Source organism: Hibiscus syriacus, unplaced genomic scaffold (genome assembly GCF_006381635.1).
Source record: "Hibiscus syriacus cultivar Baekdansim isolate YM2019G1 unplaced genomic scaffold, ASM638163v2 tig00111566_pilon, whole genome shotgun sequence".
NCBI classification, from domain to species: domain Eukaryota; kingdom Viridiplantae; phylum Streptophyta; class Magnoliopsida; order Malvales; family Malvaceae; genus Hibiscus; species Hibiscus syriacus.
In genome coordinates, this window is record NW_024063122.1 from 1,965,807 (window position 1) to 1,993,755 (window position 27,949).

Genomic DNA, 27,949 nt, shown 5'->3' on the forward strand with positions numbered 1-27,949 from the left:
ATAAATAGAAACTACTGACATAATTATATATGCCACCATAAGTCAAAAGAAACATCATAGATGTTTTACTGATACTAATGATATGTATGTCTTTAAAAAAAAAAAGCTCCGATAGCTCCTTACTGATCGTACTTATCCTTATTAGAACATACGCATGAAAATCATCACGCGCTAAGTATAACTTAGTGAGACAGTAATAATCTAAGGTGAGAAAAATCTGAAAATATCATAAACATAAATAAAATAATTCAACTTAAAACATTAAACTGGCAAACCAACTTATCCAAGTCGATTTCTTCACTGAGACCTGAAATTTCATTTTAAATCATGAACTCATGAAAATTCTGATAAATCATATCTAATAAAATAAGCATATCATGCTTTCTGCCAACTGAAAATATTCACAACTTGCACATTCATTTTCATAGCACAATGCATATTTATGAGAACATAATATACATGAGTAAGGTGTGCACTATGCACAACATGGTGCAAATCGTAACCGATACTGAGATATGATGCACTTCAGTGCCATCATAACCTGAATAAGCACCAACAGTACTGGAGATTGATATACTCAACATTTAACTTCAATTCCAAGCATCCAAAAATATACTCAAACATTTAAACATTACTCTTCAACTTCTAATTCATTTCCACTTAAATTCTAAAATTTCCATATTCAGACAACTCGTACTACCTTTAAAGAATCAGTATTATGTATTGATATATAGACAGGAATTTAATTCCGTTTCTTCTGTTAAAACTATACTCAAATAAATATTTATACATATAAAGAACTCCTTCTAGTTCATTCTGTACAATTTATGGTGAATTTTCAAAGTTGACCGATAGAATCTGTTTTATGCATAATCTGCTGCCCCGTTTTTCAGACCTTTCCTCGGTCAAAAATTCATATATTTCTTGTATATATCTTGAAATTGATCCCCGTTTGTTTTAAACAAAACTAGACTGATATAAGAACACAAATATATAAAAATAATCTCCAAATCATTTTTATAGAATTTATGGTGAATTTTCAAGCTCACTGTCAGATTCAAAATCTAAATTGTTTTCCTTAATTTGCATCCTTAGGTTCTTCATCAATTCTTACAACACTTCTAATATCAAGAATCAATCTTCAATCATAAAAATCACACTTCCCCTTCATCCACATAAATCACCCACTACCACCATTCAAACATGAAATCAAGAATTAATTACACCATCTTGTAGAGAAAATAGTGTAGGTGAATTTCTTATTTCACGGTTTAGTCTCAAAACTCACTAAATTTGATAAAAAATAGAAGAAGATAAATTGGCTCGCCTTAGCTATGGGTTTTAGCAGCCTGCTGGAGGAGAGAAGAGTTCACAAGAATTCTAAAAAAATCTCTTACTTTGGCCTTTAAAAACTAATTTGTTTATTGATTTTGGGCCAAAAGACTAAATTACCATTAATGAATTCCCAAAATTACACCCATGCCACTCCATGAAATCATCCCTTACATCATCAAAACCATAAAGAAAATATCTTAATTCTAATTTTTCATGTTTGTCCTTGCAACTTTATAGAAATTACAATTTAGTCACCGAATTCCAAAATTTTGACTTAACATAGAAAATTGACCTTAATTCCATTGATCCATGTTAAATTTCACTTTTCTAAAATATATAAATAATATTTCCAACCTTTATCTAGCATCCCTCACAATTTCGTGAAATTCTGACTCGATCCGATTATCCGATTTCAATACCGAACTTTACCTCTTTATAGCTTTTAACACAAATCTCCTACTGAAAATCTGATTCTCACTAAAATATCTATTTTAATCCAAACTAATCATTTACAGGCTAAAATATATAACTTTTAAGAATTACAATTTCGATCCCTATATTTTTTAAAGTTTATACTTTAGCCTCTAAACTTTCAAAACATACATTTTAGTCACTGGTAAAAATTTGGGGTATTACAATTCCTCCCCCTTAAATAAAATTCATCCTCAATTTTTTTTCATACATATTTACATGCATGCATTAAACAGATAAGGATTTTTTTTTCTTCATATCTTCTTCTCGTTCCTAAGTTGCTTCCTTAACTTTATGATTCCACCAAAGAACATTTACAAATGGAATCGTCTTTTCTCTTACTTCTTTGACTCCATGTGCTAAAATCTTTACTAGCTCCTCTTCATATGATAAATCCGGTTAAATCTCAATTTCCTCCGGTGTAATCACATGTGAAGGATCTAATTGATATCTTTGAAGCATAGATACAGGAAATACATTATGAATCATGTCCATCTCAGGAGGTAACGCCAACTGATAAGCTACTAGTCCAACTCTCTTTACAATCTCGTATGGCCCATAAATCTTGGACTCAATTTCCGTTTCCTTCCAATTCTCATAATCTTTTCCAAGGTGACACTTTAAGAAATACCTTATCACCTACTTGATATTCATTATCTTTTCTTTTTAAATCAACATAAGATTTATATATATCAGCAACTATCTTGAGATTATCTTGGATCACTTTCACTTTGTCTTCCACCTCTTTAATCAGATCTAGACCAATCACATCTTAATCTTTTAGTGCATACATATTCAATGGCGTTCAACATTTTTTCCATACAGTGCTTCAAAATGAGTAATTTTAATACTCGATTGATAGTTGTTGTTATAATCAGACTCTGATAAAGGTAAATACTTTTCCCATTATCCTTTTGAAATCAATAACACAAGCCCTTAGCATGTTTTCAAGTATCTGAATAGTTCACTCAGATTGACCATCTGTCTGAGGATGATAAGCGTTGCTGAAATTTAGTCTTGTTCCCAATGCTTTATGCAAAGTCTTCCAAATTCTCAAAGTGAATTTCGGATCTCTATCTGAAACTATCAAAATAGGTATTCCATGAAGTCATATAATTTCTCTGACATATAATTCAACATATTTGTTCATAGAATAATCTTCTCGAACTGGAATAAAGTGTGCTATTTTCGTCAATCTATCCACAATCACTCAGATTGAATCTTTATTACTAAATGTCAAAGATAAACCTATTACGAAATCCATGGTAACACGTTCCCATTTCCAATAAGCAATGGAGATAGGTTGCAACAACCCCGAAGGTACTTCATGTTCTACTTTTACCTGTTGACAGGTTAGACATTTAGAAACAAACTTAGTGATAGCTCTTTCCATACCTGCCCACCAATACCGACTCTTTAAATCTTGATACATTTTATTTCCTCCTGAATGCATAGTCAAAGAACTATAATGAGCTTCAGAAAAAAGGTCTTTCTTCAGTTCTTCGTCATATGGTATGCAAATTCGATTGCAATAATACAAACATCCATCATACTTAATTTCAAAATCTGTCATTTCTCATTTATTTTCTTGCTCCATTCTATCTAGACATTTCTTATCTGTATTCTGAAGATCATTGATTAAATCTAATAGGGAAGGTCTTAATATTAATTCTAAAATTAATGCACCATCTTCTTCCATAAATAGTCGTGCATCTAACGCTTTCACAATAACAAATGTTTTCCAGCTAATTACATCAGCTACCACATTAGTCTTCCCTGGATAATAATCAATAATGACATCATAGTCCTTGAGAAGCTCAATCCGTCTTCTTTGCCTTAGATTTAATTCCTTCTGAGTGAGCAAATATTTTAAACTCTTATGATAAGTACAAATGTAGCTTCGCTCACCATATAAGTAGTGTCATCATATCTTCAGAGCAAACACTACAGCTGCTAACTCCAAATCATGTGTTGGATAATTCCATTCGTGTGCCTTTAACTGCCTTGAAGATTAGGCTACCACTTTACCTTCTTACATTAAAACATATCCCAAACTATTATGGAATGTATCACTGTAGATTACATAATCTTTTCGCGACTATGATTGCACTAACACCAGGGCCTATGTCAGAATCTTTTTAAGCATATCAAAACTTTCTTGGAATTTTTCAGTCCAGAAAAATGGTACATTCTTTCGAAGTAACTTGGTACGTGGAGATACAATTATCGAAAAACATTCTTCACAAATCTCCAATAATATCCAGCTAACGCCCAAGAAACTTCGGACTTTTGAAACATTTTGTGGAGGTTTCCACTCCACTATCGCTTGCACTTTCTTAGAATCTATTCTAATTCCTTCTGCTGAAATCACGTGGCCCAGAAAAACAACCTCTGACAGCCAAAATTCATATTGGACAATTTAACATATAACCTTTTATCTTGCAACATCTGTAGTGTGATATGGAGATGTGTGTTATGCTTCTACTTACTCTTAGAATACACCAAAATATCATCAATGAAAAAAACCCACAAATTGATCCAAATACGGTTGAAATACCCGATTCATCAAATCCATAAATGTTATTGGAGCATTGGTCAATCTAAACGGCATCACAACAAACTCATAATGACATATCAGGTTCTGAAAGTAATATTTGAAATATTTTCCTCCTTTATCTTTAGCTGATGATACCCTGATCGAATATTAATTTTCGAAAATTCTAAAGCACCTTTAATCTGATAAAACAGGTCATCGATCCTCGGGAGAGGGTATTTGTTCTTTACTGTCACTTTATTCAGTTTGCTATAATAAATACATAATCACATCGATCCATATTTATTTTTAACAAAAAATACCGGTGTACCCGACGGAGATACATTCAGTCTAATAAAATGTCGATCAAGTAGATCCTGAAATTGCGCCTTTAATTCTCTGAGTTCTGTTGGAACCATCCTGTACGGAGCCATTGGAATAGGTGCAGTGCCCGAGAAAATATCAATTTAAAACTCTACTTCTCGATCAAGAGATAATATGGGTAATTCATCAGGAAATACATCTGGAAATTCTCGAACCATCATAATATCCTCTAATTCAATTTTATATGTTCGGGTATCAATCACATTTTCTAATAAAACTATACAACATTTTTCCATCATTTTCATTGTTGTCATTACTAATATCACATTATGCAAAGATTTTGCTTTTTCTCCAGTTACTATTATCTCGGTACCCTTTACATATTTTATATTTAATTGCTTCATGTGACAGTCAATTCCAACCATAATGCTGAGATAACCAATCCATGCCTAATATAATCACAAACTCGTCAAACGGTAACTCCAAAAGATTCTCTGGGAATACAACCCCTTGAATCTTTATCAGACAATTTCTACTAATATGTGTAACTCTAACACTATGACCCAATGGATTTATAGCTATCATATCACTATTGATGGGTTCTAATGGAATATTCTTAGTTTTAACTAATTTCGAACTAACATAGGAATGCGTAGAACCCGGATCAATCAAAACAAATACAGGCTCATCATAAAGATAGAAAATACCACTTTCAGATTTATTTTGGTAAAGATAACTGAAACCTTGACCTCTTTTTAGACTAAAATAAGGATGACGCTCTTGATCTTTTAGCTTGTCATCTCCGCTCTATAATATAACTCTCATTTTGCGTCATTTTCAAATCTTTTGCTTTATTCACCACTTCCTAAAAAGTGGTCATATTTACTGTCAACAACAGTTCCCTGAGTCTAGGGTGGAGGCCTGAAATAAATTTCTGACATATGTCTCTTTCAATGAGAACCATCTCCGAGGCATATCGAGCAAGTTTATTAAACTCACATTCATATTCGTACACAGATTTACCATCCTGAATCTGATTAAAGAAATCTTGTTTCATTTAGATAATAAACTGTTCACCGATATATTTATTCTGAAAGCCCTCTAAGAAAAATCACCACGTGATCTGATCTGGAGGAACACGTGTTGTCAAATTTGTCTACCATATACGAGCCTGACCTCGTAACACTGAAACTACTCCATCCAATCTTTCATTATCGAAACAATGAAGAATGTCCAACATTATTTTCACATCATTCAGCCACATATATTCCATTATTGGGCCTTCATTTGCTTCGCCTTTAAATTCTCTAGCTCCTAAACTTTTTAATTCCTTTAGAACCGATATTCTTGGAACTGGAAGAGGAAGTGGAGGCGTAGGAATAGGAGGTGCTGCAGCTACCTGATATTGAGCCATGATAACCCCTAGATCTTGTAAAACGTTTCCAAATCTGGAGCCGACACTCCCTGATGTGTCTGTGTTCCCTATTGTTGAGGTACATACTCTACCTCGTTACTATTCCCTCATGTTCGGTGGATTGTCTTATGCCTTCTGTCGTAACCGGTTTTCGTCCGGGTACAAATTTTTCTTGGTGGAAAAGTATTGTGAATGAAATAAATGGTTTTTATGAAATGTTTTGGGAGTCGCCATCGAGCTTTAAAGTTAGGTAGGTCGAATACCTAAAAATCATCTTTTAAAAGAGTTTTTAAGAAAACATCATTTAAAAGATAAACTGGTATGCTTTTAACCAAAAAATCATTCTTTTTAGTAATAAAAAGGGATTCGTGGTCGGTTACGTTTGGGGAAGAATTAGCACCCCCATAGCGCCCAAAATTGGTACCAATTGATTATAAATTGTCTCTAGTAGTAGAAATTTAAGAATTCAAATATAAATTTAATTTACGATCCTCTTATTCAAGATTCAATCGTATAATTTAAAAGAAAAATATATTAAAATAATTTTTATAAAACTAAAGTAAAAGTATATATATATATATATTAGGGTTGTATAAATAAGATATTTATTTATTTAAAAATATTAGATAAGGACATCTAGTTACTTTAAGACAACCATTTCCTAAAAAATGAATCAATATTAATAAAAATAAAATAATTTGAATAAAACTAAAACAATTATATATATATTTTTGTTTTTATAAGTAAGGTATTTATTTATTTAAAAATATCGAAATAGGACCTTTAGTTAATTAAGACAACCTTTTCTTAATATTTGAAAATAAATAAATGTTATTATTTAATCAAATATATATATATATATATTTATATGACAAAAATAAAATAATAATTAAAACATATTGAAATTTAAATAGTAATAATAAAAATGAAATTAAAATGCAATTAAATAGTGACTAAAACAAATAAAATTAAAATAACAGTATTATAATATAAAATATTAAAAATTACATCTTTATTTCGAAATATGCAAAAGCTATGTACTGATAGTGTAATTTAACCATAATTAATTAATTCGGGATCAAAATAAAAGTTATTAAAGTTTAAGGGACTAAATATGCTATTTTACCCTAAATATATAAACATACGGGTAATGATTAAAATACAATAAATTAAAATGTAAAGACAAAATAAAAAATGCCCATAAACTCAATTTAGTGACTAAAATTTAAATTACAAAATTACGAGGGACAGTGAATATACTTTTTGCCTGCGGGAAATTACACACATACTCCTCCCCAAAATGATGTCGTTCGGGGATGGGTATTTAAACTCTTTAACCGACCCAAATTTGGCCTAACCCTCTCATTTTTTTCATTTTTCTCTATCTCTCTAAAAGAGAGATGAAATCCTCTCTTCATTCTCTCTAGGTTTCCCTCGCCGGAGGGAAACCGTTCGTCGATCTGCAGCTTTATGCCACCATCAACACCGAACGGTGGCCGGGATTTTACTAAATCTGGCCTTAGTTTCCCCTAAAAACTCCTAATCGGAGTATATCTAGAGAAATAACTTCGGGTATTTCGAATATTTCAGAGGCACGTGTTGGAGCGTAGGATATTCAGTCACCATGTGACTTCGTCGGTAAGCTCTCTCTTAATTTTTAGTTTAATATTTGGTAATTTTGGATGTTGTGTTACTTTGTTACTTTTTTTCTTCTTCTCTGCATGATCGGTGGCCTTTATAGGCCACCATGGTACTGCTCTCGGAACGGGCAATAGAGGAAGCTTCGGTGAGTCACCGAAGCTATAATGGTGACTCACCGAAGGGTGAAGATGTGTGTGGCTGGCGTCGTCGCACTGGAGCTTATGGAGGTTTCTGGCGAGGCGTCGTGGCAGCAGAGGCGACGGTCGCGTGGCCCTAGGGTTATGATACCCTAGGGTTTTCTTGCTAGAGCCATCTAGACCGTTGGATCAACGCCAGATCCAAGGGCTTAGAAGAAAGGCGGTTGGAAGCTTCAACAGAAACCCTAAATGGGTATTAGGCCTTCTCGGGTTTGAACCGGGTCTGGACTTCTTGGATCTAGGCCTCCGGGTTTGTAATAATTTGGGTCAGGTCCTACTGGGTTATCTGGGTCGAGTCTAAACTGGTCTGATTATTGGGGATCGGTTGTAATTGTATTCGGGCCTATAATAATAATAATAATAATAATAATAAAATAATAAAAATAAAAACGGGACAAAAATTTAGTGTCTACAGCTGTCCATCTTTGCTCATTATTGTGTTAACAAGAATAGGGCAAAGATGAAAAGACAATAAATTTTTGTTTAGTTGACTTCTCTTGATTAAGTTGTTGAACCCTCAAGTGATGGATTCAAATCTTTACTGAAATCCATATTTTCAAAGATTGAAAACTATGGTAATTCTTTGCTGAAATCTTTGCTAATTTCTGGAATTCCTGTAAAATATTCATATATGAATAAAAATGTGAAATGAATGCAAAGAAATTTGTTTGAAGAGGAACTATCTCAAGTGAGATAAATTGTTTTTTGAAAACATCCTACACTGAAGGTCTTCTGGATGGCACGTAGGACTTACAAATCAAGAAACCCCCGAAGACTTAGTTTCTTAGTTATCAAGGAACCCATTTGTTAGTCTTAGCTTCCTTTAACAGCTCTTTTGAGATAATTACTAAACCCCCGAAAACTTGGTTTCTAAAATCTCATTTGAAAACATCCTGCATTGAAGGTCTTATGGATGCCCCGTAGGACTTACAAATCAAGAAACCCCCGAAGGCTTGGTTTCTTAGTTGTCAAGGAACCCCTTTGTTAGGCTTAGCTTCCTTTAACAACTTTTTTGAGATAATTGGTAAACCCCTGAAGGATTGGTTTCTAAAATCTCATTTGAAAATATCCTGAACTAAAGGTCTTATGGATGGCTCGTAGGACTTACAAATCAAGAAACCCCCGAAGGCTTGGTTTCTTAGTTGTTAAGGAACCCCTTTGTTAGGCTTAGCTTCCTTTAACAACTCTTTTGAGATAATTTGTAAACCCCTGAAGGTTTGGTTTCTAAAATCTCATTTGAAAACCTGTAAAACTTCATGTTTGAATGCAATCACTCGTATTAATGTAAAGCATTTTCTATTATGCAAATGATGTTCTTATGAATGCATGAATGTTGAATCCATCTTTATTTGACTTCAAAGTGGCGAACTCGGTCTTCCTTCATTTAGTCAAAATTTCATTTCAAGCTGACATTTCTGATGAACCATCTGATCTACTTGTATCTTTGTGTCTTCTTTGTTTCATTAAAGTCTTAGAAGAAATGTTTCAATCATGGAACTCTTGCTACAGTCAGAATTATGACCTTGATGCCCCATTTTTTCTTTGATAAAACTGGCTTTCTTCTTCTGGACTTGTTTAGAAATCCAATAAAGCTTTCATCTGTGAAAAGAGAATCTATCATCTTTGAAGAGAGAATCTATCATCTTTGAAGAATGAATCTATCATCTTTGAAGAATGAATTTATCATCTTTGAAGAATGAATCTATCATCTTTGAAGAATGTAGATGTAGATATACCCAATTCAATAGAGATTAATTAGGAGAGCAGTGTCTGTTCTGATTTGATTCTTGAAACACATCACAAGGAGGATTTATCCTAATTCATTTCATGTCTCCACATCTAATCGGATCTTAAACAAGACATTCAGACTATATCATGTCGAGATGTTTAACAACAACCTGTCGTTTAACCTTAGTTGGCTCCACTAGTTTCTTGTTAAAATTTCAGCTCTCCTTCTGTGGAAAGAAATCTTCATCATATCTAACTTCTAACCTTGGGGTCGAAGGAGTCAAACTTCATCTTAGGTCCATAAATGGAAATACCATATGATTGCAACATTGGTTCAACACCATAATCACTTGTTCGTAAAACATTTGACAACACATTCATCATTTCTTGTGGTTTCTGCACAGATGTTTGTAAATCATTTGACAACACATTCATCCTTTCTTGTGGCCTCTACCCAGATGTTCGTAAAACATTTTACAATACATTCATCCTTTCCTATGGCTTCTACCCAGATGTTCGTAAAACATTTGACAATACATTCATCCTTTCCTGTGGGTTTTACCCAGATTTCTCAATCAGTGAACTCCTTGCATGGTGTTTGGAGTTTTTGTAGGTCGTCACAAGGACACTTAAGGACAAAAATCAGTAGGTACACAAGTGGGATGTTTTGGCTTGCCAGTATCAAATCACTAGAATAATGTAACTGTATGATAAACAAAGCAATTATGTATAATCAGCTCCACTGTCAGTGTTTCACCATTTTCATTCTTCATACCTTTTTGTCTCATGAGAAATATTTTCTCAAATCAATGATCTTTCCATAAGATGATATAAGCCTTCAACATAACCCAATATTTACTGATATGAACATTCAAAATGCATCAACATTCCTATTTCTGATTAAAATGGGCTTTCAGCATGCCCCAACATTTACTTCTTATTGATGTGAACTTTCAAAATGCCCAACATGGATCATTTCTTTCTGAAGTGGGCCTTCAAAATGCCCCAACATGATCATGATTATGATTATTCAAGATGTCCTAATATGGATCATTTCTAGTTGAACCGGGCTTTCAGCATGCCTTTTTAGAACAAAGCATTCATTCTTGATGAGTTGCTGATGATGTCACAAGAGAGCGTTTACAAGTTCAATTCTCCAGACTTTATGGCTTATTGGACCATTTACTTTCAATAATGTGAAATGCTTCATCATTTTGGCATCACTCATTCTTTTTCTACAATAGAAATAGAATTTACAACAACTTATTTCAAGGACCTTCCTCATTTGAGACCGTCCTGTTTGAAAATGTTTTTTTTCTCCTTTCTTTATCAAAGAATGAAAGAATTTTGTAAAATATTGCTTATTATAGGTTCACAATAGAATCAAATCATAAGCATGAGTTCAAAGAATATCAAAAGAATCAACAACTCTTTAATGTTTGAGAATTATAGCTCTTTGACAAGTATCAAGATTTATGGGTTAGTTTCAGGGTGGATTTCCTATTTTCTATGGTTACATCTATTTAAGATATCACTCCTCTCTCGCTCTTTGTGAACTTTACCACATGCCTCACTTTAAGGACTTGGTATTTTAACCGGATGCGAAAAAAATGACGCAACTAATATTGCCAATTACTAGACTTTATAGAATACCTCTATTTCAGTTCTCTGGAATCATTCATTTAGACTCATCTAACCAAAGCAGTGCGAAAATATCGGTCTAAAAATGAAATTTCTGAGTGCTTGTTGAAGTTGACTATAACAGGTGTTCCTTAATTCCCTTAGTCCATCTTTATAACCTTTTTTTTCTTTTTTTTTTCTTTTTTATTTCTCTCTCTTTTTTTTTCTTTTTTTTTTCCATTTGAAACTTATCCATAAAGCCGGGGCGATTAACCAATTGCTCTAGAGTGACAACTCAATTTTTATTGCATATAATAGTATAACATGCTAGCTTAATATTATCCATAAAGCCGGGGCGATTAACCAATTACTTTAGGGGGATAACTCAAGCTTTATTGTATATAATAATATAATATGAGTATAAGACTCCAACTTCTTAAGCTTGTTAAGAAGAACCTGTTATAGTCTATGTGTTTTGGTGGAAGTCAAAAGATTTCTTCGTTAGAGTTCAATTCTCAAGAATCTGACTTAAACTAGATTTACTTATTTGTGAAGATTACGTTCATCATCGAACGTCATCAATAGAAAAGTAGTATAGTCGGTTTTGTAATGTAATACACCAACGATGCCCCATGTTGTACGCTCCTATATATAAATACCAAGCTTTTTTTTAATTCCTTTCAATAGGAGAATGCTATCTTATATTTGTAATAGGATAGTGTTTGTGTATATTTCTTGTGAGGTAAGGTCAAGGGTCATTGTTTTACCAGTTTTCAATCTTGATATTTTGTCAAAGATTATAACTCTAATCATGAAGAGTTTTTTTAATCTTATTGATATTCAATGAACTGCAAGATTGAAAAATTGATTCAATGCTCATAACCTTAAAAGAAACACAAACTTATTTATTGCAAAAAGGTGGAGAAAGGAACAAAAAACATGTTCAAACAAGATGCTGAAAATAGAAAGTACTACAGTGGTAGATAACAACTTCCACTTGTTTATTTAGCTTGCTCTATCATTCCTCGAATGTTGGGTGTGTAATTGGCCCATGATTTTCATCTTTATTTTCCCCCCATTTCTTGATCATTTCTTGTGTTAAGACGTCCTTGTCAATGAGCGTCTCTATTTCTTTTAACAGTGACCAACAATTCACTGTTGAATGCTCAGATACCCCCAAGTGAAAATTGCATAAACTATTTTGATCATAGCAATGGGCATAAGGTTTTGGTGACATTTTCACCAATCTTGGTGTAATGTATTGACCTTTAACCAAATGAGGGTACAAATCAGAGATAGATTCTTAAAACACCTTCAAACTTTTTCTCGATCGAGATAATTTCACTTTCTGTGATCGTTCTGAACGACTAATTACTCTTTTGCGATTGAATGGGTTTTGGATGCGACATTCATTCATATCATCAATTTTCGCTTCTTAATTGATTGGTCTTTTGCTGATTTTTTTTCCAATTAATTCTCCACTTGTATTTAGGAAATCTGATATAGGTGTCTTCTGGATTACATTTTCCCCATTCATTTTTAAACTTATGGGTCAGTCTTGAATTATCTCTCATTTCATTTCTTTTTTATCATTTATAATCAGAGAGGCATTGAGAGTTAAATCTTTTATCTTTGGCTTAAATACTTTGTTTTCCTCGTCCTCTGCGGCATGTACTTCACTTCTTTTAATACTATCAACTCTATTTTGGGGTTTGATTCCCAATTGTTTAACCAAAACAGACTAATTGTTATCCACTTCTATAAATCCCTGAACCAAAAGGTCTTGAACTCGTCGTTTGAAGTTACCATAATTCTTAATGGAGTGTCCCCGGGCTCCCTCATGGTAGTCACAAGAAACTTTCTCATTATACCAAATCGGGTATGGAAGCAACAAAGGTTTAGCTCAACATGGAGCAATAAGCTGGGCTTGGAGAAACTTGTGATATAACTTGATGCACAAAACTGAAGGAAAATTGGGCAACAATTCTTTTGACATGATTTCCTTTTTGCCATCATCTTGAAGACCTTGTGAATGATCGTCTAATTACCCCATTTTTTAGGATGAGAGCTTTTATATTCTCTCATTTCAATTTCTTTCTCTCATTTTCCATTTTCTTCTTCTTCCTCCTCAAGCTTTTTAAGCCAATGTGAGTCCTTTGAACCATTTCTTACTTATTTCAAGTTTAAATTTCGTTCTTAATCCCTCAAGCAATATGGATTTAACCATTCAAGCCATGGGTTTTTTTGTTTGCAAGATAAAGTTTGGGGTTTTATCATCAAAGTCATAGTGGGAGATTATTTCTAGTTAAAGGAGCTCAATTTCATGATTCAATCAACAATGTAGTGTATTTCTAATTCTTTGGAGTATTAAGTTTCCATAAACTTCAAGAATTTGCTAAGATTTGCACAGTTGAGCATGTTAGGGTTTAAACTTGATTTCAAGATTAAATCAAGTTTTAGGTGTTAAGGAAGTATTTTTATGAAACCTAAGATCCCTAAATAACTTACTAGAACTTTAAAACCAGTTTAGGATCCAACTCAAGTCATTTAGGATGATTTTGGGTGATTTTTTGAGCCTACAATATCAGTTTCAGTGTTTAAGTATCGATACTGGAATGAACAGTATTGATATTGGTTGAAATGGGGTTAAAATAAGGGTTTTCAGAGGGAAGTATCGATATTGCCAGGGTGAGTATTGATATTGTCCCTGTAGTATCGATACTCAAGGTAGCAATATCGATACTAAGGCCCCAATTTAACACCAAAACACACTTTAGGTATCGATACCCATAAGTGTATCAATATTTGACCTTGGGGTATCAATACTATAGCTAGAGTATTGATACTACCCACCTCAGATGATCAAATTCGACCCGATTAAGGTCCGTAAGAGCTTGGGATGGTCCGTAAGGATTAAGCCTAGTCCACGAGGGACAAAAATGACCAAATGGGCCCATAGACACTCGTAGGATTGGGTTACAACCAACGTAACCATAGCAATGTAACAGGTCTAAGTATCTTCAATATGCAAAGTAACAAATATTTATGGATAGAGGATCAGTGCCCAGGGTGTACTGATGAGAGGTATGACCAAGGAATCAGATTATGAGATAGTAGTGTCGTATATTGCAAGAACAACCGAGAGTATTGGACACACAGATATTCCATTAATTCGAGGGCAAATTAAGGGAGATCACAATATTAACGAATAGAGTATTACTACTAAAAAATGAACTTGAGTCAGATATCAAGCCAAATAGAACCACAACCAATAAATAATAACCTCAAAAATCGTCGTGAAGTCTCAAACGCATAATGATCTCCCCAGAGTCAAAGAATGACTAAAATACCCTTAAGTAGCAAGCAACCAGACCAGTATAAAATATCAGTAATAACTCAGAACAGCCTGAAACAGTAACAATAATAGCTAGAAACAGTAACAACTAGGATATCATAAAACTAACCTTTGTGTAACACTTGGGAAATAGCCAAGACAATTCAGTTACTTTAGAAGTATGGCGATTATCTTGTTATCAGTATGTCCAGGTACCAATCAGTGCTAAGGCACTTCTCTTGCCAGTTAAGCACAGATGCCCCGAGACTAAACGGAGTAAGTTGGCGGGGTTTATTTTCCTATGCAGCTCTAGATCTCACCCCATATATTTGAGGGGTCGGGTGTACGTTTCCGATACAATTCCATATCTTACCTCAGGTACCCACAGATATTTTGGTAGGATAAAGGGTGCGTGAGCTCCGAAATGATGCCACTTAACCGCACTATGATGCCTGCCATAACTTTATGTTTGTTGTTGTGTATCATATATTAGTATTTGGTAGGATAGAGGGGTGTGTGAGCTCTGAGATGTTGCCCCTCAGTCGCACCATGATACCTATCTTAGCTAGTGTATGGGTCACAATAGTATCAGTATTGCATCCAGATACTGCACAGTAGAATCAATATTGTATTAAGATAATGCACAATAGAATCAATATTGCATTCAGATAATGCACAGTAGAATAAATATTACATTCAAATAATGCACAATAGAGTTAGTATGTCATTCAGATAATGCACAGTAGAGTCAGTATCACATATAGATAATGTCTAGCAGATTCAGACGTTAAGGTTGGAGACCTCTACTTTAGAGATAGGACAACTAAGCCTTAAGTAGGTAGCACTTAATCTAGATTATGCATGAACCTACTGCTTAAAGCCACATCTTCAGCATGCTTGCGTTTATGAAATTCTTACACTGTTATAGATTAGAAATTATATTGTTGGGCTTTGTAAGCTCAACCTTCAGATGTTTTCCGTTGGCTGGTTAGTGGCATAAGCAGTCCGTGGAGCACTGTCACAACAGGACTTTCAACATCTCCTTCAGAGTATTATACCATAGCTTAGTGGACATTTGTAGTGATAGAACCTTACTTATGTATTTAATTTATTAAACTCAAAGTTTGTATTATTTTGATTTTAAATTATGTGTCACGGAGCTTCGATTTTATAAATTGTTTTTATAAAAGTGTCTATCTTTTAAATTATGATATCATTCAACATATTTGAAAAGAAAATAGATAGGTTTTGAAAGTCAAGGGTTGCCTTGGTAGACCAATGTGGCACTTAGGGCTCAATCGGGTTTAAGGTGTTACACACAAATGATGCACTTATAACATAGAAACAAGATAGACATTGAAAATAACTGATGTAAAACATAAATGGAAATTGTGCTCAACTATTAGGTAAATCCCTTATGTAGTTTGGTGAGAAAGATTTATATCACTTAATTTAAACATAAACTTTCAAGTAATCCTCCATGCGGGTGTACTCCACTTGGGGATAAAGGTGTGACGCTTCTTCACCTCCTTCTCTTATTTCAAAGTTTGTTAAGCATCCTTCGTAGAATATGTGGTAGAAATGCCCTACAACCTCCTGCCATGCTAAGTCCAGCCCTGTATACATCTATCCATTTTATATATCCATTTTATACATACATACATACATACATACATACATACATACATACATACATACATACATACATACATACATACATACGTACATACGTACATACGTACATACGTACATACGTACATACGTACATACGTACATACGTTCATACGTTCATACGTTCATACGTTCATACGTTCATACGTTCATACGTTCATACGTTCATACGTTCATACGTTCATACGTTCATACGTTCATACGTTCATACGTTCATACGTTCATACGTTCATACGTTCATACGTTCATACGTTCATACGTACATACGTACATACGTACATACGTACATACGTACATACGTTCATACGTTCATACGTTCATACGTACATACGTACATACGTATATACGTTCATACGTTCATACGTTCATACGTTCATACGTACATACATACATACATATATTTTATAGAGGCTAGGAAATCATCTACTGAAATGCTTATTTTTTGTAGTTTCTTCCTAGAAAGGGTCTCCCATTTCTGGATAAGTTATGATTGTGTGAGAATGTTATCTGGTGGCCTTATGTACAATGTTTTATTCAATGTTCTGGGATCATCTATTGCTTTGATGGTGTATGTGGAGACGTCATTTTCGTCCATGTAAACCACTGCGTACATACATATGATGATCATCAACAAATTAACCAAGAACTGTCTAAATTAAGAGGGACCAATTAATATACCTTTAACTTTTCCGTCACCATAAAGAAAAACCTTGCCTTTAGGAGGAGTGAACCTTTCGAACTGGGAAACATTGCCAGCAAAGTAACCGGCGAAGCAGTTGGCAACAACGTAGGTGAAAGGGATGTTGGCCTCTTCAATTGCCTTTCTCACTGCCATCTTCTCATCAAATGGCACTCTTCCTAGCTCCAGTGCATGTCCCATCAACGTTGGATCCATACCAAACTCTGAAGGCAAAAATCGCTGTACCACCCAAATATTTTGAGATATTTGCTTGTGGTTTTAATGTTATTTATGTTTATACACCGATAATGTTGAGTAGATTATGAAAGAGGAGAGAACATATTGTATATTCCTTAAAAGGAAAAAGGAAAAGAATGATGAACAATACATAGAGAGTGATATTGAGGGGAAGTGAGAGGGGAAATAACCCTCCTCCAAATTTGTAGTTTATATACAATCCTTGGTGTCCATGTTAGGTTTAAGATGATAATAACTATATATATATTATTAGAGCGAGCAAATAAGATTATTAGATAGTAGATTTGACTATAACAAATCAGGTGGGTCTGTTAGTGATAAATTCAATTAATCATAATTGGTCGGAGAATACATAACTTCAGAGATTTCTAGAAACTACAAAGATTTCGATAAACATCAAAGATACACTTAAAAGATGAGATCTGGACCATGTAAAACACTTCATATTTATTTTAAGATTTAAATATAAAATAAGTGCCTACAATATTCCATTTTTCACGAATTGGTGCCTAAACTATTTTTGAATCATTTAGGTGTCTAAAGTTATAAGCTTTATGAATTTAGGTACTTCAGCTGTTATAATATCATATTAAATGACACATGTCGAAATCTTGAAATTTTGAAATTTTTATTTTTTTTGAAAATATAAAAATATTATTAAAAAAACTTCGCTTCCCCAACCCGCACTTACCCGTCCCTCCCTTCCCCTGCTTACTTCTCACATTTCCATGGAAAACAACCAAAGGTCAAACGACCGACTAAACGACAGTCCAAATGGCTAAAAGATCGACTGTCACATTTGGATAAATGATCGATAATCACGGTCAACCAAAAGATTTTAAGGGTTTAGGTATTTGAGATTTTAGGGATTAAGGATTAAAAAGTAGAGATTTGAGATGATAGCAAGGGTTGTGACTGTTCAATGGGTGGTCGACGATATATAAATGATCATTCGTCAACGAATTGGTAGTCGGATATGACCGGTGTTTGGAGTAAATGAGACTAGAATAAGATATTTGAAGAGATTGGATTTTTTTGTATTTTAGAAAAAATGAGGCTTTTTCGAAAACAAATATTTCAAGTTTTCTTTAAAAAAAATTTCAAAATTACCAGATTATGACACGTGACACTTAATGAATTTTTTAAAATTGAGTCACTTAAAATGATAGCATTTATAACGTTAAACACCTAAATGATTAAAAAGAATAGTTTAGGCATCAATTTGTGAAAAGTAGTATAATTTGAGCATTTATTTTATATTTAAGCCTTATTTTAAAGATTTTTAGTAAGATACTAGCACGTGCATATCTAGAATTATACATTGATAATGTTGGCAACAACAACAACAACAACAATAAAACCCTATTCCTATATGCAATGGGGTAAGGGAGAGGTAGGGTAGTAGGCTGCCCAACGCCAGGTTGATAGCAGCTTCCGTGGAAGACCTCCGACAGTCAGAAAATTAAAAATAAAGATAAAATACAATGCATATATAAATAAATAAATAAATAGTTGAACAATCTTCATATGCGAGTCTGTAATGGGAAGTAATCTATGCGTAAAAATCTCGGCATATAGACAAAAATGTAAGTCCCGGCTAAATTTAAAAAGAGGAAACATGAAGGGAATGATACACAATAGTCAACGATAGCAAGCTACTAGAAGGAATAAAGTCAAATGGGTTACCACCTAAACTAAGGCAACACTGCTCCGCTACTCTAGTTCTAAGCCTTCATAAATTCCAATGACAGAAACATATAGAAGTAGAAGTCATGAAAATTACTACATATGAATTAAAAAGGAGACAGAAATGCTACACCCTATGGCTGTGACCCACACTACTCGGCTACCCTGGTCTTAAGTCTCCATACTTTCCTGTCAGAGGTCATGTCCTCGGTAAGGGCTAAATCCTTCAAATCAGATCTCAAGCAGTCTACCCACTTCCTCCTTGGTCGTCATCTCCTTCTGGAATCGTTGGCTGTAATCGACTCTACCCTCCTGACCGCATCTGACGATTGTCGCCTAAGGACATGTCCAAACCACCGTAGTATTCTCTCCCTCAATTTTTCGGATACAAGGACCACCCCAAGGACATCCTAATTACAGAGTTTGGTGTCATGTCCCACAGAGTCTTACCACATGTCCAACGAAGCATTCTCATTTCTGCGGCCTCCATCCTCCTTACGTGATCCTTCTTGATTGCCCAACAATCTGATCTATACAGCAACGCTGGTCTTATTGCCATTATATAAAAATTTTCCCTTAAGTTTTAGAGGCACATTCTTGTCACACAAAACTCCAGTAGCAACCCTCCACTTTAGCCATCCCACCTTTATACGGTGTGTAATGTCATCATCTATAACCCCATCTTTATGTATCATAGACCCTATATACTTAAAACAATACTTTGAAGGGAGAACGTGTCCATCGATGCAAACTTCTACATCTTCATCGATTTCGTTCCCACTGAAGTTTGAACATAAATACTCTGTCTTTTCAATATTGATCCTTAAACGTTTTTCTTCCAAAGCAGCCTTCCAGGTAGCCAGTCTACTATTCTGCTCATTTTTTGTTTCAGCAACTAGGACAATGTCGTAAGTGAAAAGCATACACCATGGAACATCGTCTGGTGTCGCACAATAGATGTCTTCCATAATCAAGACGAAGATATAAGGGCTAAAAGCCGACCCCTGGTGGAGTCCGATTTCCACCGGGGATGCCTCGGTGCCACAAACTGTAGTCCTAACGTATGTAGTAGATCTACAGTACATATCACGAATCACCAGGATATAAGTAGTTGGGATCCGTCTCGTTTCCAAGGTCTTCCAAATCGTTTCTCGGGGTACGCTCTCATACGCCTTCTCAAGGTCAATGAACGCCATGTGAAGATCTCTATTTTTTTCCCTATATTTCTCCATAAGCTGTCGAAGTAGATGAATCGCCTCCATAGTAGACCTGTCTGGCATAAAGCCAAATTGGTTTTCCGAAACCCTAGTAACCTGTCTCAACCTAGCCTCTATCACCCTTTCCCATATCTTAATGGTATGACTGAGTAGTTTAATACCTCTGTAGTTACCACAACGTTGGGGATCTCCTTTATTCTTATAGATTGGTATCACTATAGACTCTCGCCACTCCTCTAGCATCTTGGCAGTCTCTAAAAAAGTATTAAAGATCTTGGCAGTCTCTCCACTCCCTCTTCTCCTATGGTCAACCACACAGTAATAGGAATTTGATCTGGACCGACAACTTTGTCCCTCCCCATCTTTCAAAGGGTCATTTTGACTTCCTCAATCCCAAACCTACTTGTAGGGCAGTCATTGGCCGTAGTATGATGGTCGAATGACCCATCAACGTTACTATCTCTACAGGGAAAGACACCGTTATTAAATAAGCCAAAGAAGTAACTACCCCAAACCCTCTTAATAGCATGATCTTTCACTAAAAGGACACCATTGTTATCCTTAATAAACCTAATGCTACCTAGATCATTTTTCTTATTCTCCCTGGATTTTGCACGCCTGAAGATGTCGTTTTGTCATTCATTTGTATCTAATCTCTTGTACATTTCCTCGTATGCCTTATCATTTGCTTTAGCCACTGTTTTCTTGGCTTCCTGCTTTGCCTCCTTGTATCTTTGTTTATCTCTCGATCTTTCTTCGTCGTCATTGCATTGTAACAACTCCTTGAAGCAAGTTTGCTTTGTCTTCACCTTAGTTTGGACTTCGTCGTTCCACCACCACGATTCTTTATATTCCTTGACCTTCCCTGTCGACAACCCAATGGTGTTTTTACCCACCTCTCTGATTGAATTTGCCATAATTTCCCATAACATATATGCATTATTTGAGTTTGTAATTCCAAAACCTGTATGAGACAAAACCTTACTCCTAAAGTCATCAGTTGTCGCTCCATGTATGTTCTTCCAAAGGATCCTAGGTTTACCTAGTTTAACCCTCCTAAGAGTGCTTCGCCCGTGGCGTACGCGGAACACCAAAACCAACAATCTGTTCTGTGATGCACATTCCTCTTCAGGGAACACCTTACAGTCAATGCAAGCCCATCGATCCCAATTTTGAACCAGGATGTAGTCGATTTGGGTACAATGTCCCCCGCTATGGAACGTAATCAAGTTCACATCTCTCTTGTTAAAGGAGTTAGTGACCACCATATCGTGTGCAGTAGCAAATTCAAGCAACGTACACCCCGCCTCGTTCCTACTACCAAAGCCGAAACCCCCATAAGCACCGTCATACCCGTCGATTTCACTACCTATATGGCCATTGAAGTCTCCCCCTATGAAAACTCTTTGGTCCTCCGGAATACTCCTAAGTAAATCATCTAACGAATCCCAGAAGCAACGTTTTTTCCCCTCCCCTAGGCCAACGTGTGGGGCGTACACTGAAAGAACATTCACCACTTCCGCTTCTATAATAACCTTAATCATCATGATCCTATCCCGGTATCTACAAACTTCAACTACTTTTTCCTTGAGCCTAGAGGATACCAAGATACCCACCCCATTTCTAGCGTTATCTACGCCTGAATACCACAACTTGTACCCGTTAAACTCTCTAGCGTGAACCCCTTTCCACCTAGTCTCTTGAATAAATGCAAAATCTATTTTCCTATTACTTAGTACGTCGGTCAGCTCCATCAGCCTCACATTTAATGTGCCTACATTCAACGTACAAACTCTAAGTCTAGTTTCTTTGACACCACTCTGTCGAGCCCGCCCCCTATACGCCCTATGGGATCTAAAAGAAGGACATGACCTCAAGTAATCATCTATAACCGAAGCTATGAGGAACTATGAAAAAGGAATCCAAAGAAGACAGAAGATGCACCAATAAAACGCTAGAGAATTGAGGGGTAGTAAGAAGCCTCAGGTTACTAAATAGGATTTTAATTTATATAGTACTATTGTTATTTTTATGGCTAAAAGCCTAGTGTTGAAAGGGGGAAAATAGATAAAATGGTTGGAGTTTAATTAAACTAAGTATAAAGTCACTAAAACATGTGCATATGACAACAAAATCTTTGCTTCAAACTTAGAAAACCCCCACAGAGATTAAAGTTTGCCAACTCACTAGAAAAGGATCTCATGTATAAAACACTCATATATATAACCACAAAAAAAAACAGATCTAAAAGCTTCAAGACAAGTTAATACTTACTTAAACTTAGGTCTACAACTACAAACAAATGATTACAACCTCTGTTACTGGGACTTATAACTTAGTATCCAAATCCCAATATGTCAATCTAAGTAATATAACACTCAAGATCTATAACTTTCACAACCCCAACAGGTAGGATTTAATAAATTCCTATCATAAAAAGACTTAAAAAATATAAGTCAAGAGAATTTAATCCAATGTTAAATCTATCAGACAAAACTCACTAGGATAACACATAATAGTTAATAATTCAAAAACAAGAACCCAAGTTAAATATCGAACACTAATTAAAAAGTTAAAAATCAACTGAAATTGTTGGATATATATGAATAGAACGAGCGATAAATGCTTACACTTCACAACATATATTAGGAAGTAGAAAAACAACATAAATAAATTTTATTTTGAAAAACGAAAGTTGAAAATAGCAACCGTGTTTAATCACAGAAATGAAAACCCATAAAGAAAATCAACAGGTATAATCAAAAGGTTTACACTTGCAAGTAAATCTTAATCAAAGAATCACAAGTCTTTGTCTAGTTTCTGGAAGCAAAAAAAAAATGGAAAGTTCAAATCTTAATAATGAAAACCCACAAAGAAAACTAGTAGAAAAAGTATAAATACTGACACTTACAGGTAGATCTGGGTGAAAAAAAAGAAAAATCAAAGTTGTACTTAAGAGAAGTTAATAAATAGGATGCTAAGCAAAGAAAAGCAAGAAAAAGAAATAAAAAACCGATTATGCCCAAATGGAGATGCCCCGGAGGAATCCTGAACAAAAGGATCGCGGTAGCAGCTTGAAGAAACTGCTGAAAAAGAACGCCTTCAACGACTGCTCGTTTGGAAACAAATTAACTGATCAAGAAGAAGGGGAAAATCCTGATCTACTGTTTTGGAAAGCCGTTACCATCAAATATGATATTACACTGATAATGTTGAGTGGATGATTAAAGAGAAGAGGACAAGACTGGTACACGTGTTGTATTTAAAGCATGAGAAAGGAAAAGGGCAAGTATGTATATACCTTAACATTCCCCGCTTCTTTGATGGCATCCACAAGCTTGAGCTGCAACAGAAGATTGTGACTGCGGAAATGCACACCTGAAATGGTGCAAATAACAACATCCACTTGTTTAACAGCCTCTACCAAGCTTTTATGATCATTAAACGATCCCTCATTTAGAGAAGCCCCTTGCCTCTTGAATGACAATAAGGTCTCCAGCTTTTCGATATCGACCCCGATCTCCGGGCGTTGGAGGACATAGGTTTCATGACCCTCGGCCAAGCTCGCCTTCACTATCCTCCGCCCGATATAACCAGTTCCCCCCACCACCAGAACTTTACTCTTCCCCATTTATATTTTGATCTTATTGCTTTCTAAACATAAAAAAAACCCAACTGTAAACTGATGTATATATAAGGAAATGGGTAGTCTTTTCCCAAAGCTATGAAGATGAAGATAAATATACTTAACTGGATTCGGAGTAGAGTTAATATTGAAGAAACCTAGGGTTCGTTGAAAAGAAATTGGGGAGGAGGGTAAGTGCCGTGACAAATTAACCTATTGACTACCTTGGTACAAATAAAGACTGGATGGTTGTAATTCATTTCAAATATTGTAATTCGCTAGCGACATTTTGTCATAAAATGTTTCGTCTTTTACCTAATGAAACGACTATCAATTTGTATAGTTTCCTGCGGCCAATATTTTCTTTAATTAGCAAGGAAAATTATTTAAAGCAATAAATTAGTCATACATACTAGCGTCAGTTTACGGGTACAAATACTTTTTTTTTATAAATTTATAATATATAAGATAATATTTATTTAAATTTTTTTAATTATTTAAAAATAAATATTCATATAAATGTATGGTACTAAAACCGTAAACTTAAAAAATAATAATAAATTTCTCGATTATTAAAATCGTTGAACTGGTACTTATCTATACAAATATATTGAAGGTATTGTCTATTGATAAGTTGTGGAAGTGAAATTTGATGTGCCATTTGGCTGGCCCAAATCATATAATATCAATACCTTTTAGAAAAAGTCAATATGCATGATTTTTTTTATTTTATTTTTATTGTTTTAATATTTTTATCTTTATGACATATTTTTTATTTTTATAATATTTTTTTTTGCCTTTGGTATGTTTTCTTTTATCATTTACTTTTTTTTAAGGTTGGATTTGATATCATCACGACTGGTTAAGATGACGCTTATTTGTTATCACATTGATATTCCTTACTTTTGACTCTCAAATAAGATTTAGATATGCAACATGCAATTGTTATCCTAATCGTATGTTTAGTTTATGATTTTAATTATAAACATTTATTGTAAATTTGATTTTTTTTTATTTCTTAATAAAATTAGCTGCTTTTATTTAAAAATAATAATATAAATAATAAATGAAACTATTTTTTTATTTTTCATTTATACTTTACAATAGCATTAATTAATCTAAAAAACTATATAATTTGTATGAATTTTTTATGACATAACAAAAATGATAAAATAATTAATCTTAATATTTTAATAAAGATAAAAGATAGTTACTATTTTATCACTATCGCGGCCGTCTTTCGATTGAGCTTCAACTTGGATTAAATGATTAGGAGTCGTCACCGACCATTTTAAAACGAATTTAGGTGGGTCGGACACCATCTTACCTGATCTACATTTTACCAGAAACATGTCGGGTTCAGGAGTCGGTTACGGTCAAGGAAGGGTTAGCACCCTTGAACCGCCCTTTCGGTACAAATTAATTTGTCGGTTGTCTTAAATAGCAAAAATTAAAATTAAAATTGAAATTTATAACATTCAATTCGAATTGCTTACCTTCGATTAGTTTGAATCCTTCTAAAATTAGAGAGTTGAAAATGTTAAATAAAAATAAATAAATAAACATAATAATAAATATAAAATAAAATAAAAAATAAAATAAAATAAAATTAAAATGAAAAAAGTACTAAAATAATAAATCAAAGGAAGGAAAAAATATAAATATAAACAAATAAATAAATAATAAAATAAAATATTAACACAACAAAAAACTAAAATAATAAAATAAAAAATCAAAGGGAAAATAAATAAATAAATAAAAGGAAAAAATAATAAAAAAATATCAAAAAAATGTTAAATAAAAACAATATAAAAGAGAGAATAAATAAATAAATAAAATAAAAAACTTTGAGGATCCAATTGTAATATTAACACAAAAACGAAAACATGAAAATTAGGACTAAGATATGAGGTCTGAAACATTAATTCTCAAAATACAATAAGGAAAAAGTTTATTAAGTGACCAAAAGATAAACTCACAAAGGATGAGATACTCATAATGCTATTATCCCCTAAAAAAAATTACGAGCAACCCCCATCGAAACTACGTCATTTTGAGGGGACTATATAAGGCCCACACTAAGGCCAAACTCAAACCAAAGCCTCATTTTTCCTATTTCCCCCTCTCTAAAAATGAACCCCCCACCATGGGGAACTCGGCCACCGGGCCACCGCCGGAAAACTTAACCTTACCTCAAAATAATCCTCACTGCACCCCAAACACAAATCCACCGACCGATTCTCACAACCAAGCCCCAAATGGCATAGATCTAAGGGAGAAGTTCTTGAGCTTTTACCTTTGTTCGCGAAAAACCGTTCGTTTATGTGTTGTTGTTTTTTTTGTGGTGTTATATTTGGTTGTTTCGGTATTTGTGATTTCATTGTTTGGTTGTGATCTCATTGTTTTTGCCTTTAGTTCTGTGCTTACTCGATGATGCCCGATGGTTGGTTTTTGTGGTTTGAGGTCGTGTGGATTGTTCTCCACTCGATGGTTCTCGATGATCGAAGCTTTGGTCCCCTTGGTTGTGTTCTCATCGGGAGATTTTATAGCCCTGGTGTGGTTGTTGTTGGCCTCGAAATAAGGGGGATTTATGGGTTGTGGTTATTCCACTATTCTCGTGCACACCATTTGTGATACCGACCATTCCGGGATGGGTCAGTCTCGGGATACCGGCCGACTGTTTCGGGCTTGACCTTTTGCTTCTAGACTTACATTACGCCTGTTGAACATCATTGAAAACCCTAACCCAAGATTAGGTTGTGTCAGGCCCAAACCCGGTTGGGCAGCCCCTTGAACTGGACCGAAACATTGGACCTGGACCAGATTTTAAAAAAAGAAAATAAAAAAATAATTAATAACAAATAAATAATAATAATAATGATAATACTATAATAGTTAATAATATAATATAAACTATATAATATATATATTTCAAAAAAATATTTTTAAACTATATATTATATTTTTAAAAAAGTTTTCAAAACTATATATTATATAGTTATCAAAAATGATTTTAAAAATATTATATAAGTTTTCAAAAAAAAAATTTAAAACTATATATTATATAAGTTTTTCAAAAATGTTTTTTTAAAAACTATATATTATATAAGTTTTCAAAATGTTTAAAAAAAAACCATATATTATATATTTTCAAAATGACTTCAAACTATAATATATATATATATAATACAGACGAAAATGAGTGTCTACAGCTGCCCCTCTTTGTCCTTTTTTCGTGGATGATTCCTCCATCGCGAAGTCGAGTCTATCTTGAAATGATATGAGATTGAAGCCGTAGTTCATAATCGGAATGTGGCTTCTCGTTTCCCTTCGGTCTTCTTCTCGGTTTAAAGACCTTGGTTTAAAAATTTGACTGGAAAGTAATTCTTTGATTCCACCCTATGGTTGATAGGCCCTCGAGTTGAATGAAATTGAACTCGAAAGGTCTTCGTTGACAGATAGCTTTTCTCGACTTAAGTTGTGCTGTTGGAAAATGATTTCTTGTCACTACGGCTAACCATGTCATCTTCTCGACTTGAAAACCTCGGCTACCACCGGAAAGTAGTGTGATTGATGTGTCATCGAGCTGAATGGAATCGAACTCAAAAATTTTGTTGACAGATAGCCCTTCTTGCCTTGAGCTATGCTATAAATGATGTACCTTTGAGCTGAGCGTAATCTAACTTAAAAGTCTTTGGTAGATAACTCTTTTCGCCTTGAGTTATGCTACAAATGATGGTGCCTTTAAGCTGAGTGTAATCGAACTCGAAGGCCTTTGAGCTATGCTGCAAATGATGTGCCTTTGAGATGAGTGTAATCGAACTCGAAGGTCTTTTGTTGGCAAATAACCTTTCTAGCCTTGAGTTATACTGCAAATGATGTGGCTTGGAGCTGAGCGTAGTCGAACTCGAAGGTCTTTTGTTGGCATATAGCCCTTCTTGCCTTGAGCTATGCTACAAATGTTGTACCTTTGAGCTGAGTGTAATCGAACTTGAAGGTCTTTTATTGGCAGATAACCCTTCTAGCCTTTAGTTATGCTGCAAATGATATGCCTTTGAGCTGAGTGTAATCGAACTCAAAGGTCTTTTGTTGGCAGATAACCCTTCTAGGCTTGAGTTATGCTGCCAATAGTTTCTTTAAAAAAAATGACTTCCCTTCACGGGTCTAAGCCGGTCATAATTCTTCAGGTGGTTCCTCTGAGCGGGTCTGAACCAAG

At 34.4% G+C, this 27,949-nt stretch overlaps 1 pseudogene; it reads right to left on the reverse strand.

Moving 5' to 3' along the window:
* Nucleotides 1-23,952, reverse strand: LOC120165009 (annotated as a pseudogene).
* Between the last annotated feature and the right edge of the window lie 3,997 nt (nucleotides 23,953-27,949).